Below are 14,978 nucleotides of genomic sequence, written 5' to 3' on the forward strand. Positions count from 1 at the left end.
TGCAAAAGGGTCCTCACAGCCCTACACGAGACACATCCAGGGGTAGTAAGAATGAAGGCCCTTGCCAGGAGTTATGTGTGGTGGCCGGGGATTGATGGAGAGATAGAGGCCTGGGTCAAACACTGCCAGGCCTGCCAAGAATCCCGCCCAGATCCCCCAAGGGCCCCAGTCCAATCCTGGGAGTCCGTCCGAGCACCATGGTCACGCCTGCATGTGGATTTCGCTGGCCCCTTTCAGGGGAAAACATTCTTCGTAGTGGTGGACTCCTACACCAAATGGCTGGAAGTCGCACTGGTACCGTCCACTTCCACGTCCGCAGCCATCCGGGTACTACGCAGGCTGTTTGCAACCCACGGGCTCCCTGACACTCTCGTCTCAGACAACGGGACTGCATTTACGTCAGGAGAATTCCAAACCTTCACAGCACAGAACGCCATCCGCCACATCCGTTCGGCGCCGTTCCACCCTGCCACCAATGGCCAAGCAGAACGCATGGTGCGGACCACCAAGGACACCCTTCGCCGCATGACGCAAGGGGACTGGGAGTACTGCCTTGCCACATTCCTTCTAGCACAGCACAGCACCCCCAGCTCAACAACTGGCCGGAGCCCCGCTGAACTACTAATGGGTCGGCGCCTTGCAATCAGATTGGACCGCCTTCACCCCGATAGAGCTCAGGATGAGGTAGTGGTGGGGGAAGGCAGGAACCCCCGGACCTTCGAGGCCCAGGACCCAGTGTACGCAAAGAATTTTGGGGCAGGCCCAGCATGGGTACCCGCCACAGTCACCAGGTTCACTGGGCCAGTGTCGTACGAGGTGCTAACGGATGGGGGGCAATGCTGGCGCCGCCACTGCGACCAGATACGCCGACGATTCCCGGGAGAAAACCAGGAAGAGGACAGGTCAGAAGAGACCCAAGGGAACAGCGGGGCAGTGAGGCCCATAGAGCAGGAGGGGCCAGCAGGAGAGGCAGAATCAGTAAATACAGAGAGGACCCGTGAGGCCGAAAGGACACCGGAACCAGAACCACGACTGAGCGAGCCGGTTGCACCAGACCAAACAGCCCCATCACAGCCAGCATCCTTGGAACACGAGCCAGAACCTGGAGCCCGGACCAGGGAACACCCCAGGCCGCAACGCACACGTAGGCCGCCTGCATCCTTGGGGACTATGAATGCGACATCCCGGGCAGGACTGGAACTTAGAGGGGAGGGGTGTTATGTACTGAGTTGAATAGGATCCAAACTGAAGCAGTCTGATTAGTCCTAGAACAATGCAGCAGTATGATTGGTTGGCAGGAACCACCCAATCCTGCTCCAGATAGAAGTGAATCCACAACCTGATTGGCTTACAGTAGAATTCCGGAATTAGCCAATCATGTGCAGCCCATTGTGTAAATAATGTATATAAAGCAGATACTGTGAGGGGACTTTCATTCATTCCTCCTCACCACTATGAGCTGAATAAAGAGCATGAAATCACTTTGCGACTCTGAGTATATTTCAACACCCCTTCTCTTGTCACAGTTTCTTGCGTCAAAGCTGACGGTAGGAAAGGCATTTACAGATTCCCCTCTGGCTCTCCTCGTACCACTGGACTGCCAGCAGGTATCGCATGGTTCTGTGTCTTATTCTCCACCTCCCCTTTCGCCATCCTTCATGCAAAGCAGCTGCAATGCAGCCTGCTTACCAGCAGCTATTAACACCAGTTGCTATTTCTGTTTCTCATCTAACAGCTTCTTTTAGTCAAACAGGTCTCAGAATGATCACACAGAAGGAATCCTGCAGCTTGCCAAATAGTGTTTCTGGCAGAAGAGACCAACTCTTTAATATACATCATGCTTCTGAAGCTTCTCACGTTGCCTCATCAAATTTTCGGTTGCCTGGCAGCCAAGATTTGCAAAAGAAGTTCAGTAGCCGTTGAACTGGGTACCATGAGAGCCTAGGGAAGATGTCAAGCAGTTTGTTTTATTTGTATTGGTATCTGAATGTGAATACTTTTCTATATTTCGAAAAGTCCATACGTATTTTGTGTTAACAAATTCTATCTGCCATCCATTTATTCCATATGTAAACTTGTTGTCTTTCAAAAAATGGATTGGCCCAAAAAACACTGAGGGGCTTGATTCTATTATATAAGCTGGCCCCACATACCATGGTTTTCCTGAAGCTTTAGAAATGATACAATAAACCTATTACTGAGGGGGAGGCTCACCTTTTAAAAACTAAAACTGGGAAGTCTGATTTGTGCATATGTTGTTGTTTAGTCATTTAGTCGTGTCCGACTCTTCGTGACCCCATGGACCAGAGCACGCCAGGCACTTCTGTCCTCCACTGCCTCCCGCAGTTTGATCAAACTCATGCTAGTAGCTTCAAGAACACCATCCAACCATCTCATTCTCTGTCGTCCCCTTCTCCTTGTGCCCTCCATCTTTCCCAACATCAGGGTCTTTTCCAGGGAGTCCTCTCTTCTCATGAGGTGGCCAAAGTATTGGAGCCTCAGCTTCACGATCTGTCCTTCCAGTGAGCACTCAGGGCTGATTTCCTTCAGAATGGAGAGGTTTGATCTTCTTGCAGTCCATGGGACTCTCAAGAGTCTCCTCCAGCACCATAATTCAAAAGCATCAATTCTTCGGCGATCAGCCTTCTTTATGGTCCAGCTCTCACTTCCATACATCACTACTGGGAAAACCATGGCTTTTACTATACGGACCTTTGTTGGCAAGGTGATGTCTCTGCTTTTTAAGATGTTGTCTAGGCTTGCCATCGCCTTTCTCCCAAGGAGCAGGCATCTTTTAATTTCGTGACTGCTGTCACCATCTGCACTGATCATGGAGCCCAAGAAAGTAAAATCTCTCACTGCCTCCATTTCTTCCCCATCTATTTGCCAGGAGGTGATGGGCCCAGTGGCCATGATCTTCGTTTTTTTGATGTTGAGCTTCAGACCATATTTTGCGCTCTCCTCTTTCACCCTCATTAAAAGGTTCTTTAATTCCTCTTCACTTTCTGCCATCAAGGTTGTGTCATCTGCATATCTGAGGTTGTTGATATTTCTTCCGGCAATCTTAATTCCGGCTTGGGATTCATCCAGCCCAGCCTTTCACATGATGAATTCCGCATATAAGTTAAATAAGCAGGGAGACAATATACAGCCTTGCCGTACTCCTTTCCCAATTTGGAACCAATCAGTTGTTCCATATCCAGTTCTAACTGTAGCTTCTTGTCCCACATAGAGATTTCGCAGGAGACAGATGAGGTGATCAGGCACTCCCATTTCTTTAAGAACTTGCCATAGTTTGCTGTGGTCAACACAGTCAAAGGCTTTTGCATAGTCAATGAAGCAGAAGTAGATGTCTTTCTGGAACTCTCTGGCTTTCTCCATAATCCAGCGCATGTTTGCAATTTGGTCTCTGGTTCCTCTGCCTCTTCTAAATCCAGCTTGCACTTCTGGGAGTTCTCGGTCCACATACTGCTTGAGCCTTCCTTGTAGAATTTTAAGCATAACCTTGCTAGCATGTGAAATGAGTGAAATTGTGCGGTAGTTGGAGCATTCTTTGGCACTGCCTTTCTTTGGGATTGGGATGTAGACTGATCTTCTCCAATCCTCTGGCCACTGCTGAGTTTTCCAAACTTGCTGGCATATTGAGTGTAGCACCTTAACAGAATCATCTTTTAAAATTTTAAACAGTTCAGCTGGAATACCATCACTTCCACTGGCCTTGTTATTTGCAGTGCTTTCTAAGGCCCATTTGACTTCACTCTCCAGGATGTCTGGCTCAAGGTCAGCAACCACACTACCTGGGGTGTACGAGACATCCATATCTTTCTGGTATAATTCCTCTGTGTATTCTTGCCACCTCTTCTTGATGTCTTCTGCTTCAGTTAGATCTTTACCACTTTTGTCCTTTATTATGGTAATCTTTGTACGAAATGTTCCTTTCATATTTCCGATTTTCTTGAACAGATCTCTGGTTCTTCCCATTCTGTTGCTTTCCTCTATTTCTTTGCATTGCTCGTTTAAGAAGGCCTTCTTGTCTCTCCTTGCTGTTCTTTGGAAATCTGCATTCAATTTCCTGTATCTTTCACTATCTCCCTCGCATTTTGCTTGCCTTCTCTCCTCCGCTATTTGTAAGGCCTCGTTGGACAGCCACTTTGCTTTCTTTGTGCATATACTGCTATGTAATTATAATTGTAATTATATTGTTTACCAGCAATAACAGGGGCATTTGCCCTAAATTAATTAATCCATAAGTAGACAAAGAATAAACATCAGAATAAAAAATTATCAACTTTTCATTAAAAAGTTATATTCAAAACCATTCAAGTCAGATAACACATTTATAGTCAGTTTCCCTTGAGTGCAGATGGAACTTTAAGTGGCTTATAGTCTTTGCTGGGTTGATCGATTTTTCTGCTGATTATATATATATATATATATATATGATTATGAAATGCAGGTCTTATTTTAAAGATGTGCGTAAGTTGGTTGGTTTGGTTGTTATGCACTGCTTTGCAAAGAATGTTTTCTTAAAAAGTGGTTTGTACGTTTACTAAACTTGAAGACAGATGGTTCTGTGGTTTGGTCAGGTCCTTAGTCTGGCATCTTCACTGGCTCCTCTTGGTCATCTCTTAGCAATCACATTTCACAACAAGGCTCCTATTTGAAAGGGCAGATCGACACTCATGGTTTTAAACATTAAGTAACGGTTGTCACCTAGACAGCATCTTAAAAAGCAAAAAGAAAAAGAAAAGAAAAAAGAAAAGGCAGAAACATCACCTTACCAACAAAGGTCCGTATAGTTAAAGCCATGGTTCTTTCCGGTAGTGATGTATGGAAGTGAGAGCTGGACCATAAAGAAGGCTGATTGTCGAAGAATTGATGCTTTTGAATTATGGTGCTGGAGGAGACTCTTGAGAGTCCCATGGACTGCAACAAGATCAAATGCATCCATTCTTAAGGAAATTAGCCCTGAGTGCTCACTGGAAGGACAGATCGTGAAGCTGAGGCTCCAATACTTTGGCCACCTCATGAGAAGAGAAGACTCCCTGGAAAAGACACTGATGTTGGGAAAGATTGAGGGCACAAGGAGAAGGGGACGACAGAGGACGAGATGGTTGGACAGTGTTCTCGAAGCTACAAACATGAGTCTGACCAAACTGCGGGAGGCAGTGGAAGACAGGAGTGCCTGGCGTGCTCTAGTCCATGGGGTCACAAAGAGTTGGACACGACTAAACAACTAAACAACAACAACGGTTTTCACAACGTAGATCATAGAATCATAGAATCATAGAGTTGGAAGAGACCACAAGGGCCATCGAGTCCAACCCCCTGCCAAGCAGGAAACACCATCAGAGCACTCCTGACATATGGTTGTCAAGCCTCTGCTTAAAGACCTCCAAAGAAGGAGACTCCACCACACTCCTTGGCAGCAAATTCCACTGTCAAACAGCTCTTACTGTCAGGAAGTTCTTCTTAATGTTTAGGTGGAATCTTTCTCCCTCCTCTATGTGACATCCTTTTATATATTTGAACATGGCTATCATATCACCCCTTAACCTCCTCTTCTCCAGGCTAAACATGCCCAGCTCCCTTAGCCGTTCCTCATAAGGCATCGTTTCCAGGCCTTTGACCATTTTGGTTGCCCTCCTCTGGACACGTTCCAGTTTGTCAGTATCCTTCTTGAACTGTGGTGCCCAGAACTGGACACAGTACTCCAGGTGAGGTCTGACCAGAGCAGAATACAGTGGCACTATTACTTTCCTTCATCTAGATGCTATACTCCTATTGATGCAGCCCAGAATTGCATTGGCTTTTTTAGCTGCCGCGTCACACTGTTGGCTCATGTCAAGTTTGTCGTCAACCAAGACTCCTAGATCCTTTTCACATGTACTGCTCTCAAGCCAGGTGTCCCCCATCTTGTATTTGTGCCTCTCATTTTTTTTGCCCAAGTGCAATACTTTACATTTCTCCCTGTTAAAATTCATCTTGTTTGTTTTGGCCCAGTTCTCTAATCGGTCAAGGTCGTTTTGAAGTGTGATCCTGTCCTCTGGGGTGTTAGCCACCCCTCCCAGTTTGGTGTTGTCATGGGCTCAGGGGCTGAGCCATAGGGGAAGGAGGAGATGGAGAGCGAAGGGGAACAATCTGAGGGGAGCTCAGGAGGGTATGCCAGTGATCAGAGAGATTCCATGAGTCTCTCCAGCGAATCAGAGGATTCCCAGAAGGGGGCCCCCAGAGGCAGGGCAAGGGGGGCTAGTGGGGAGTCTCCAAGCGGCAGCTGGAAATCAGGGGTAGCTTCCCCACCAGAGCGTAGCGGGGGGGAAGAAGCCCAAGGATTAAAACAAGAGCCTCCTGCAGGAGGAGAGAGTGAGGCTGGACTGACCACGCCTCCGTCAGAGAGTGGAGGGGCGGAGGGAAGAGCAGGTCGGGCCAGCCTCTCTGAAGGAGAAAGCAGTGAGGGGAGCAGTGTAGCCGTTAGGAGGAAAGTAGGCGGCTGGGCGCGCGCGCCAAGTTCAAATGTGGAGGCGCGCGGGCCAGCAGAAAACCCGGATTGGGAGCCAGGTCCTAAAGCCCGCCGGAAGGGTGGGGAGGAGTCAGAAGAATCCGCCTCCGAAGAAAGTAGGAAAGAGGTAACCCCAGAGGACAGGAGGACCCGGAGGAGAAAGGAGCAAAAGGAGGAGAGGAAGAGGTGGAGCAAGGCTCGGGTCTTGAACTGGTGCAGGGGGGGGAGGAGTCAGACGGAGCTTCGCCGGTCTAAGGACTCAGACGTAGCGCTGCGCGCCATGGGTGTCAAACCAACAATGAACCACAATAAAGACTTTTGTTTATAAAGAGCAACTGGCGTTGGTCCTCTGTGAGCTGGGACCTGAGGCAGCGCTGACAGGTGTCATCTGCAAATTTGATCAGGATGCCCTTGAGTCCATCATCCAAGTCGTTGATAAAGATGTTGAATAAGACCGGGCCCAAGACAGAACCCTGTGGCACCCCACCAGTCACTCTTCTCCAGGATGAAGAGGAACCATTGATGAGAACCCTTTGGGTTACATGACATCTTACTTTTAACCTTCGTAATGCATTATTAAAATGTGACACCAGAGGGCCCTGCAGAGCAACCAGCAACCATCAGCAGGGAAACTGTTTTGATGGAGAAAACAAAGAAACAGTTTTAATTTACAAGTAGGCCCTGTGATATTTTAGAAAAACATATCTAATATCATTCTAATAAGGTTAAACAGGTCCGTGTAGGTCCAGCACAAGGCAGAAAGAGAAGCAATTAGCAGAGGCCTGCCGGTGGAGCCAGGCCTGCCTTCTTCTTTGCTGCTGCACCCTTGAGCTGGACCGGCCCACACATGAGGCAAGGTGAGGCAACTGCCTCAGATGGCAGGATCCACAGGGACCGCAGGTCCTGATGCAGCAGATCTTTATTCCACCTTTGCTCCTGATGTTGGCCTTTACCAAGCCCTTCTTCCCTGGCAGGCGGAGAGCAGCATTTGGTGGTTTGCCTCAGGTGCCAAAATATATTGGGCCTGCCCTGCACTTGAGGATGAGGCCAGCCCAGAAGTGAGGAGCAGCTAGGTGAGTCAGAGGGTAGCAGATCAGGAAGAGGGACTCACCTGCTGCCACCTGAAGTGGTACAGTCAGGAATTCCTCAGACAACGGCCTCATTCTGCTGTGTAATGCATAGGACAGCTAACAGCTTCCCTCACTGAAGGACTTTAAGGATATGCTAGCATCAATTTGCATGGAGGAATGGGTAGGGCTTGAAGGAGATATGGCAGGTGTGTACTGAAATGAAACCAAACATTATTTCTCTGCATTGTAAAGCTGTATATTGAGGAGTGAAATCAAACCAGCTGATTGTGTTTCCTAAGACCAAACTAATACCTTTCTTCTGGGCCAGCCCTACGATGAGGCAGAGGGAGGCAGTTGCCTCAGGTGACAGGTGCTGAGGTGCAGGGAGGGACAATGCCATGTGAGTGCCATGTTGTCTGGCCTGTACCCCTTGCATTAGCCTGCTGTCCTCTGGATGCAGTCCTTTTACCAGTATTGAAGATTAAACTACCAGTCAAATTGGCTTCTGTCTGTGCCTTAGGAGAAGGCACCATCTTGAGCTTTGCCCAAGGCAGCAGATTGTCCTGAGCTGCCTCTGCTCTGTGTTTGGGGTGTTTTGTTCTGGGCCAAGTAACATTTTCTGGGGAGTATCATTTTATCTTTCTTTACTGCTGTTTTATCTTCAGTTGCTTGTTATCAGGTGAAACTCTTGATAAATCTAAAACAATTTATTTCAGCACCTACACAAGCACACACTCAACTTTAGAGATACGGAACATGGAGCCGTCCATTTACAAATGGACTGCTGGATGCTGACACTGCTGTTTCCATGGCAACCTGTCAGACTGGGCAAGGCTGTGAAGATGCATTCATAAGCATCAAATAGCAACAGGGTGTTCTTTCAGATCTAATATATATGTCGTATCAATTTGAAATGCAGCTCCTCATTTTTATCTCTCTCTCTTTGATTTTCCATGCACACTATACGTTCAAAACACATCCCCCCCCAAGAACCATGCAAACTGTAGGTTGTTAATAGTGCTGGGAATTGTAGCACCATGGGGGTAAACTACGGTTCCCCTGGTTTTTTGGGTGTATACTTTAAGAGTATGGTGTATACACCAGCATGAGATTTTCTGTAACACCTTGTCCATCCATCACTTTACTTTGTATGCCTTAGAAGAAGCTTACTATAAATTATGCTTCAGTTAACCTTTAGTTTCAACTTTGCATTTTGACTCCTGATCAAGGGCTAAAATTGATGTAGGCGAAAACTCATTGGACTTGTTTGCTACTAAAATTCTATACTGCATACAGGTATTGAGATTTTCCTCCCTCCTTTTTTTGGTCTATTTTGGATGCTGACGGTTTGGATGCTGACTGTTGTATGAAATTTGCCACATAGAACCTTATTAAGGCAGGATATAGTTTGGCCACATATGTGCCAAGTGTGTTTTGGTTTTTCAGTTTAATGCTGACCTCCACGTGGCGTGATGTGTCCAAATGTGTGTCTATGTTTTCTAAGCTTGCTGAAGTAAATCTCCACTGAAATACTGTTACAGTTTTACAGGAAGAGGGATGACATTTGTATGTGCAAGCTGGACAACTGCCAGTTTGTGAAATCAAAGAGCAGCTGTCAGAGCTGCCACCCAGTCCCAGCTCACATAGGACCAAGTCCGCCAGCGTTCACTTTATAAGAGTCTTTATTAAGTTACAGGTTTCATTTCCGAACTGCAGCGTGCAGCTCTACACCTTCTGCCCTAGGTCGGCGAAGACCCGTCTGAGTCCCCGCCTCTTGCACACCAGCTTAATACCCTAGCCTTGCTCCACCTCCTTCGCCTCTCCCTACGTCTCTGGGTCCTTCTGCCCCCCTGGGCCTCCTCCCTTCTACTCTCCTCTGACGCTGACCCCCCTGATCCTTCTGCCTCCTTGCGGCGGGCTTTGGGACCTGGCTCACTCTCCGGGCTGCTTACTGCTCCAGCTTCCGCTGCATTTGAACTTGGCGCGCGCGCCCAACTCTCTACTTTCCTCTTAACCGTTGCCTCGCTCTCTGAGGAGGGCGTGACCACCCCTGACTCGTGCCCTCCCTCCTGCTGACAGCCTCCGGAACCCGATGCCTGGCTACCTTCCTCCCTGCTGCTCTCAGTCTTGAGCGTGGGTCCCGACTTCCAGCTGCTGCCGCCCTCAGTTATGAGCGTGGGTCCCGACTTCCAGCTGCTACTCTCTGAATCTCCTCTGTTCCCTTCCTCCTGGGGTGTCCCCCCGGATCCCCCCCTTGCTCTGCTCACTGGGGCTCCCTTTTGGGAGTCCTCTGACTCACTGCTTAGGCTTGGAGATCTCGGGTCGTCATCATCACTCATTTTCCCTTCGGATTCCTCCCCCTCGCTCTCTGCTTCCTCCCTTCTCTGCGTCTCTGCTCCTGAACCCCTGACATCCATCCCCCCCTCGAAGCCCCCCCTTCCCCCCTCCCCGCTTTCAGGTGTGGGTGCTGGGTGCTCCATCATCACGGGAGGGAATGCCGGATACAGTTCGCTCCCCGTGGTTGGCCGCCAACTGAAGACCTCCGAGTCTTCCTCCTCGCGGTCGCCGACGTTGACCTGTTCCGCTTCCATCTCTGTACCGCCGTGCTCGAACCCAAGGTCCTCCCCGAACACGTCCATGTCAGTCTCTGCGTCGGTCGCTCGACCTGGCATCTCCAGCCACTTCCGGCGCCATTGCTCCTCCGGTCGATCGTCCCACCAATACGAGGTGTCTGACGCCGAACCCGCCGGCGATCCTTCTGGGGAACGGGTGCTCAGCGCGGGTTCCCCGTCCGAGTCGAATCCATGGAACGTGCTGGAAGAAAGTGTGGGCGTGAACAGCCAGTCGTCGAAGAAGCTCGCTGGCATGGGTCTGTGTGGGAAAAGGGCATGAAACTCGTCCTTGAGCAGGGGTTCCTCCAAAGCGTAGTCTGGCACCCAGCTATTGGCGCTGGCCCGGGTGCCCTCTCTGGCTAGGAGGTATTCGACTCCCTCTTCCCCCCATCTGGAGTCCAAAATCTCCGTGACCTCGTTGATGGGGTCTTGCTGCGTCACCCCTCGCGTCTCCGTCCGCTCCCGGAACGGACTCGGTGCCGTCCCTGGCTCCTGGAATCTGTGAGGTGCCTTGTAGGGAGTGAGCACCGACCTGTGGAACACCGGATGCATTCTGGAACCCTCCGGCAGCACCAGTCGGAAGGCTACCGGGTTGATCTGTGCTTCGACTTGGTACGGACCAATTTGCTTGTGCCCCAACTTCTTCTTGGCTAGTGACCTGGTCGGCACTGCGTGGGCTGCCAACCAGACCCAGTCTCCCACTTGGATCTCTTCGCCAACCCGCCTGTGCTTGTCAGCTTGCACCTTGTAGGCGTGCTTAGCTAGCTCCACCTCCTTCGCCTCTCCCTACGTCTCTGGGTCCTTCTGCCCCCCTGGGCCTCCTCCCTTCTACTCTCCTCTGACGCTGACCCCCCTGATCCTTCTGCCTCCTTGCGGCGGGCTTTGGGACCTGGCTCACTCTCCGGGCTGCTTACTGCTCCAGCTTCCGCTGCATTTGAACTTGGCGCGCGCGCCCAACTCTCTACTTTCCTCTTAACCGTTGCCTCGCTCTCTGAGGAGGGCGTGACCACCCCTGACTCGTGCCCTCCCTCCTGCTGACAGCCTCCGGAACCCGATGCCTGGCTACCTTCCTCCCTGCTGCTCTCAGTCTTGAGCGTGGGTCCCGACTTCCAGCTGCTGCCGCCCTCAGTTATGAGCGTGGGTCCCGACTTCCAGCTGCTACTCTCTGAATCTCCTCTGTTCCCTTCCTCCTGGGGTGTCCCCCCGGATCCCCCCCTTGCTCTGCTCACTGGGGCTCCCTTTTGGGAGTCCTCTGACTCACTGCTTAGGCTTGGAGATCTCGGGTCGTCATCATCACTCATTTTCCCTTCGGATTCCTCCCCCTCGCTCTCTGCTTCCTCCCTTCTCTGCGTCTCTGCTCCTGAACCCCTGACAGCAGCTTTGCACAATATTCATGCAATTGAGAGCTCTGGGTATAGATTTAGCACTTGCCCAGAAATTAACATTTGGGGCAGAATCCACTGTTTATCCTCAGGGCACTGCTTGTTTTAAAACATTAAGCATGTAAGAGACTTTTGACAAAATGATACAGTGATATATTCCAGTGTGAGAACATGCAGACTTTCAAGTTTCCACACTACAAAACTGACTCATGGCCCAGGTTTTATTTAGATTAAAGTTCTAAATAGGGTAGCTGTCAAGTTTCGAACAGCTTGGCAAATCCAAGTATAAACAGGGCCTTGAACAAAAGCAGGCTTGGCAGGTTCCGGTCATCTTTGCTCCAGATTAAGACCCAAACTACATTTTATGCAGAAACGTGTCTCACTGTAATAGCCTAACAGGCTTTTTAAATCAAGGAGAGCTACTTGTTTTTTTGGATGGTCAAGGTCAGAGCAACAGCATGCCCACCACTGGCTTGGTTGGTGACTTTCCCCATGCTTCAAAATTTTGAAACAAATACAAATTTTATTACTAAACCCCCTCAATACTACTATAACTCAGGGGAATGGGTGGCGCTGTGGTCTAAACCACTGAGCCTCTTGGGCTTGCCGATCGGAAGGTTGGCCATTCAAATCCATGCGACAGGGTGAGTTTCCGTTGCTCTGTCCCAGCTTCTGCTAATCTAATCATCATTATCATCATCATCATCTAGCAGTTCGAAAGCATGCCAGTGCAAGTAGATAAAAAGGTACAGTTGTGGTGGGAAGGTTAAATGGCGTTTCCGTGTCCTGTGGCTTCCGCCATAGTTGCCTTTGACTGGACTTAACCGTCCAGAGGTCCTTTACCCTCACCTTTCTACTATAACCAACCAAATGATTAAAATGTCATAATCAAGCAGCACAATAAAAACATATCAGAGCCTCTGACTATAGCCTTAGTATATGGCATCTTGACATACATGACAAGATGCTGGCAGATGTGTCTCTCCTTTCTCATAGGCCGATTCTGAAAGTAATCATGTCTCCCATAGCTCCAGTACTGGTGCATGGCTGCTGTCTCCATGGCGACCGCTTGCTCTGTAGAAAGCGCTGAACATGAATTCTCTTGCAATGTCCTGTAGCAGTTCTGCCTTTTGCAGAAAACCATGTGGTTTCAAATAAAGAGAACGAAATGTATATATATATTTCTTTGCATATTGCTTCTCTCTTTCCACCAGCTCATTTTATCAGGCCCCAAATTTTCAGTTCACTGTCTCTCTTGACAAGCATTTTTTTTACCGCTCCCACCTCCCTACCTCTCTACACCCAGTGTGTTTCTTCTAGAAAAAAAGGTGCAACATGAAGTTGTTACAGTAAGTGCTGCACTTTTAACCAGTATGTTTCTTCTAGGGAAAAAAAAAGATGCTGGTAACTGTTTATCCTTAAGAAAAAAGCACTGCTTACATACCTTCATGGACCCCCAGGACGATGGCAAGATGAGTTTCTGATGTTTCCATTTTAGGCTAAGCATCTAATCAGATCGGGATGTAATGTTACTTGTTGGGTGTGTCTTTCATTTGGCCTTTGTGCAGGGTGCTGGGGTGGCTGCCTGGGTTGGCAGGTTTTCAGGGCCCTTGAAGGAGGGGAGGGCTCAGCTCCCTTCACACGTGCAGCTCTTTGCTGTGGTAGAACCTTCCGGGAAGTGCAGACGCTGCAACTTACTAAAAGAACTTTACCATTTATTTATTAGCTTTGTGCTGCATTTGAACAATACTTCTTTTTCTTTTTTTAAAAATACCTTAACCATCTGTAACTATTTATTTATGCTACATTTACCACAGAAGGGGTTCCCGAGGGTCATCTAGTCCACCCCCTGCAATGCAGGAATCTCAGCTAAAGCTTCCATGACTGATGGTCATCCAACCTCTGCTTAAAAACCTCCAAGGAAGGCGAGTACACAATCTCCCGAGGGAGTCTGTTATGCAATAGTATGCTATGCAGCAGTTGTCCAGAGCACCAAAACACAGTAAGCCATTTTCTCAAAAACACAAATAGCCACCACAGGTCCTTGGTCCCATGTTGCTCCTGGAAGTCAGACAGCCTTATTATTAATTATTAAGTCTCCAAGTATTGTTGCATGTACTTGTGAAACATAGAATTGTTGCATTGGAAGGGACCCCGAAGGTCATCCAGTCCAACCCCCTTGGGGACAGACTCATGAATCAACAAACAAATGCATCTAGCCTGGCTCTTAAAAACGCAGGAGCTTATCTGTGTTGCAACCTTTGTTTAAAAAAACAAAAAAACGAAATGCCACTTTATTCAGTTGAAGTGGATTCTACTGGCAAATGCATGTGGTACAACAATAAATCTGTTAAGTCTTTGAGCCACAAACTATTCTGGCCTCCCTTTGTCTCTTTTCTGTTGCTGGGCAAATAATGGGCTGTGCCATAACTGCTCCTCTTCAGTGGGCCTTTCCAATATTTCCACAGAAGTACTGGTTAGCATCTGGAGTCCTTTGGGATCATCTCTTTCTGAAGCTCTTTTCAGGCCTTCGTCTTATCAGTATTTAAAGAAAGGGACTGAAGAGGAATGAACTACAGAGCTAGCAGCTGTTTTAAAATACTCCTCTGAAGTTAGCAGAGTTAGTTTTCAATTAGCAATAATCACACCTCGTCGAGATTAACCAGTTATATAAACTGCTTATATAAAATGATGCCCTTCACTGTCAAACTTCAGGAAACATTCATCACAGTGCAGACCCAGTCATGTCTGCTTGGAAGTGCCATTGAGTTCAGAGGGATTTTGTTGTTGTTGTTTAGTCATTTAGTTGTGTCCGACTCTTCGTGACCCCCTGAACCAGAGCACGCCAGGCACTCCTGTCTTCCACTGCCTCCCGCAGCTTGGTCAAACTTATGCTGGTAGCTTCGAGAACACTGTCCAACCATCTTGTCCTCTGTCGTCCCCTTCTCCTTGTGCCCTCCATCTTTCCCAACATCAGGGTCTTTCCCAGGGAGTCTTCTCTTCTCACGAGGTGGCCAAAGTACTGGAGTCTCAGCTTCACGATCTGTCCTTCCAGTGAGCTCTCAGGGCTGATTTCCTTAAGAATGGATAGGTTTGATCTTCTTGCAGTCCATGGGACTCTCAAGAGTCTCCTCCAGCACCATAATTCAAAAGCATCAATTCTTCGGTGATCAGCCTTCTTTATGGTCCAGCTCTCACTTCCATACATCACTACTGGGAAAACCATAGCTTTAACTATACGGACCTTTGTTGGCAAGGTGATGTCTCTGCTTTTAAAATGCTGTCTAGGTTTGTCATTGCTTTTCTCCCAAGAAGCAGGCGTCTTTTAATTTCGTGACAGCTGTCACCATCTGCAGTGATCATGGAGCCCAAGAAAGTAAAATCTCTCACTGCTTCCATTTCTTCCCCTTCTATT

General features: G+C 48.5%; 1 long non-coding RNA gene across 1 annotated transcript; it reads right to left on the reverse strand.

The window, feature by feature from the left end:
- Window positions 1-1,799: 1,799 nt before the first annotated feature.
- LOC309528104 lies at window positions 1,800-12,615 on the reverse strand. The gene is made up of 4 exons (XR_014217510.1): window positions 12,520-12,615; window positions 7,611-7,782; window positions 7,054-7,131; window positions 1,800-1,941 (listed from the first exon to the last, which is right to left on the reverse strand). It is a non-coding gene; the product is annotated as an uncharacterized lncRNA (long non-coding RNA).
- Between the last annotated feature and the right edge of the window lie 2,363 nt (window positions 12,616-14,978).

The sequence above is a fragment of the Podarcis vaucheri genome, assembly GCF_965113315.1.
Source record: "Podarcis vaucheri genome assembly, chromosome: 1".
Taxonomy (NCBI): Eukaryota; Metazoa; Chordata; class Lepidosauria; order Squamata; family Lacertidae; genus Podarcis; species Podarcis vaucheri.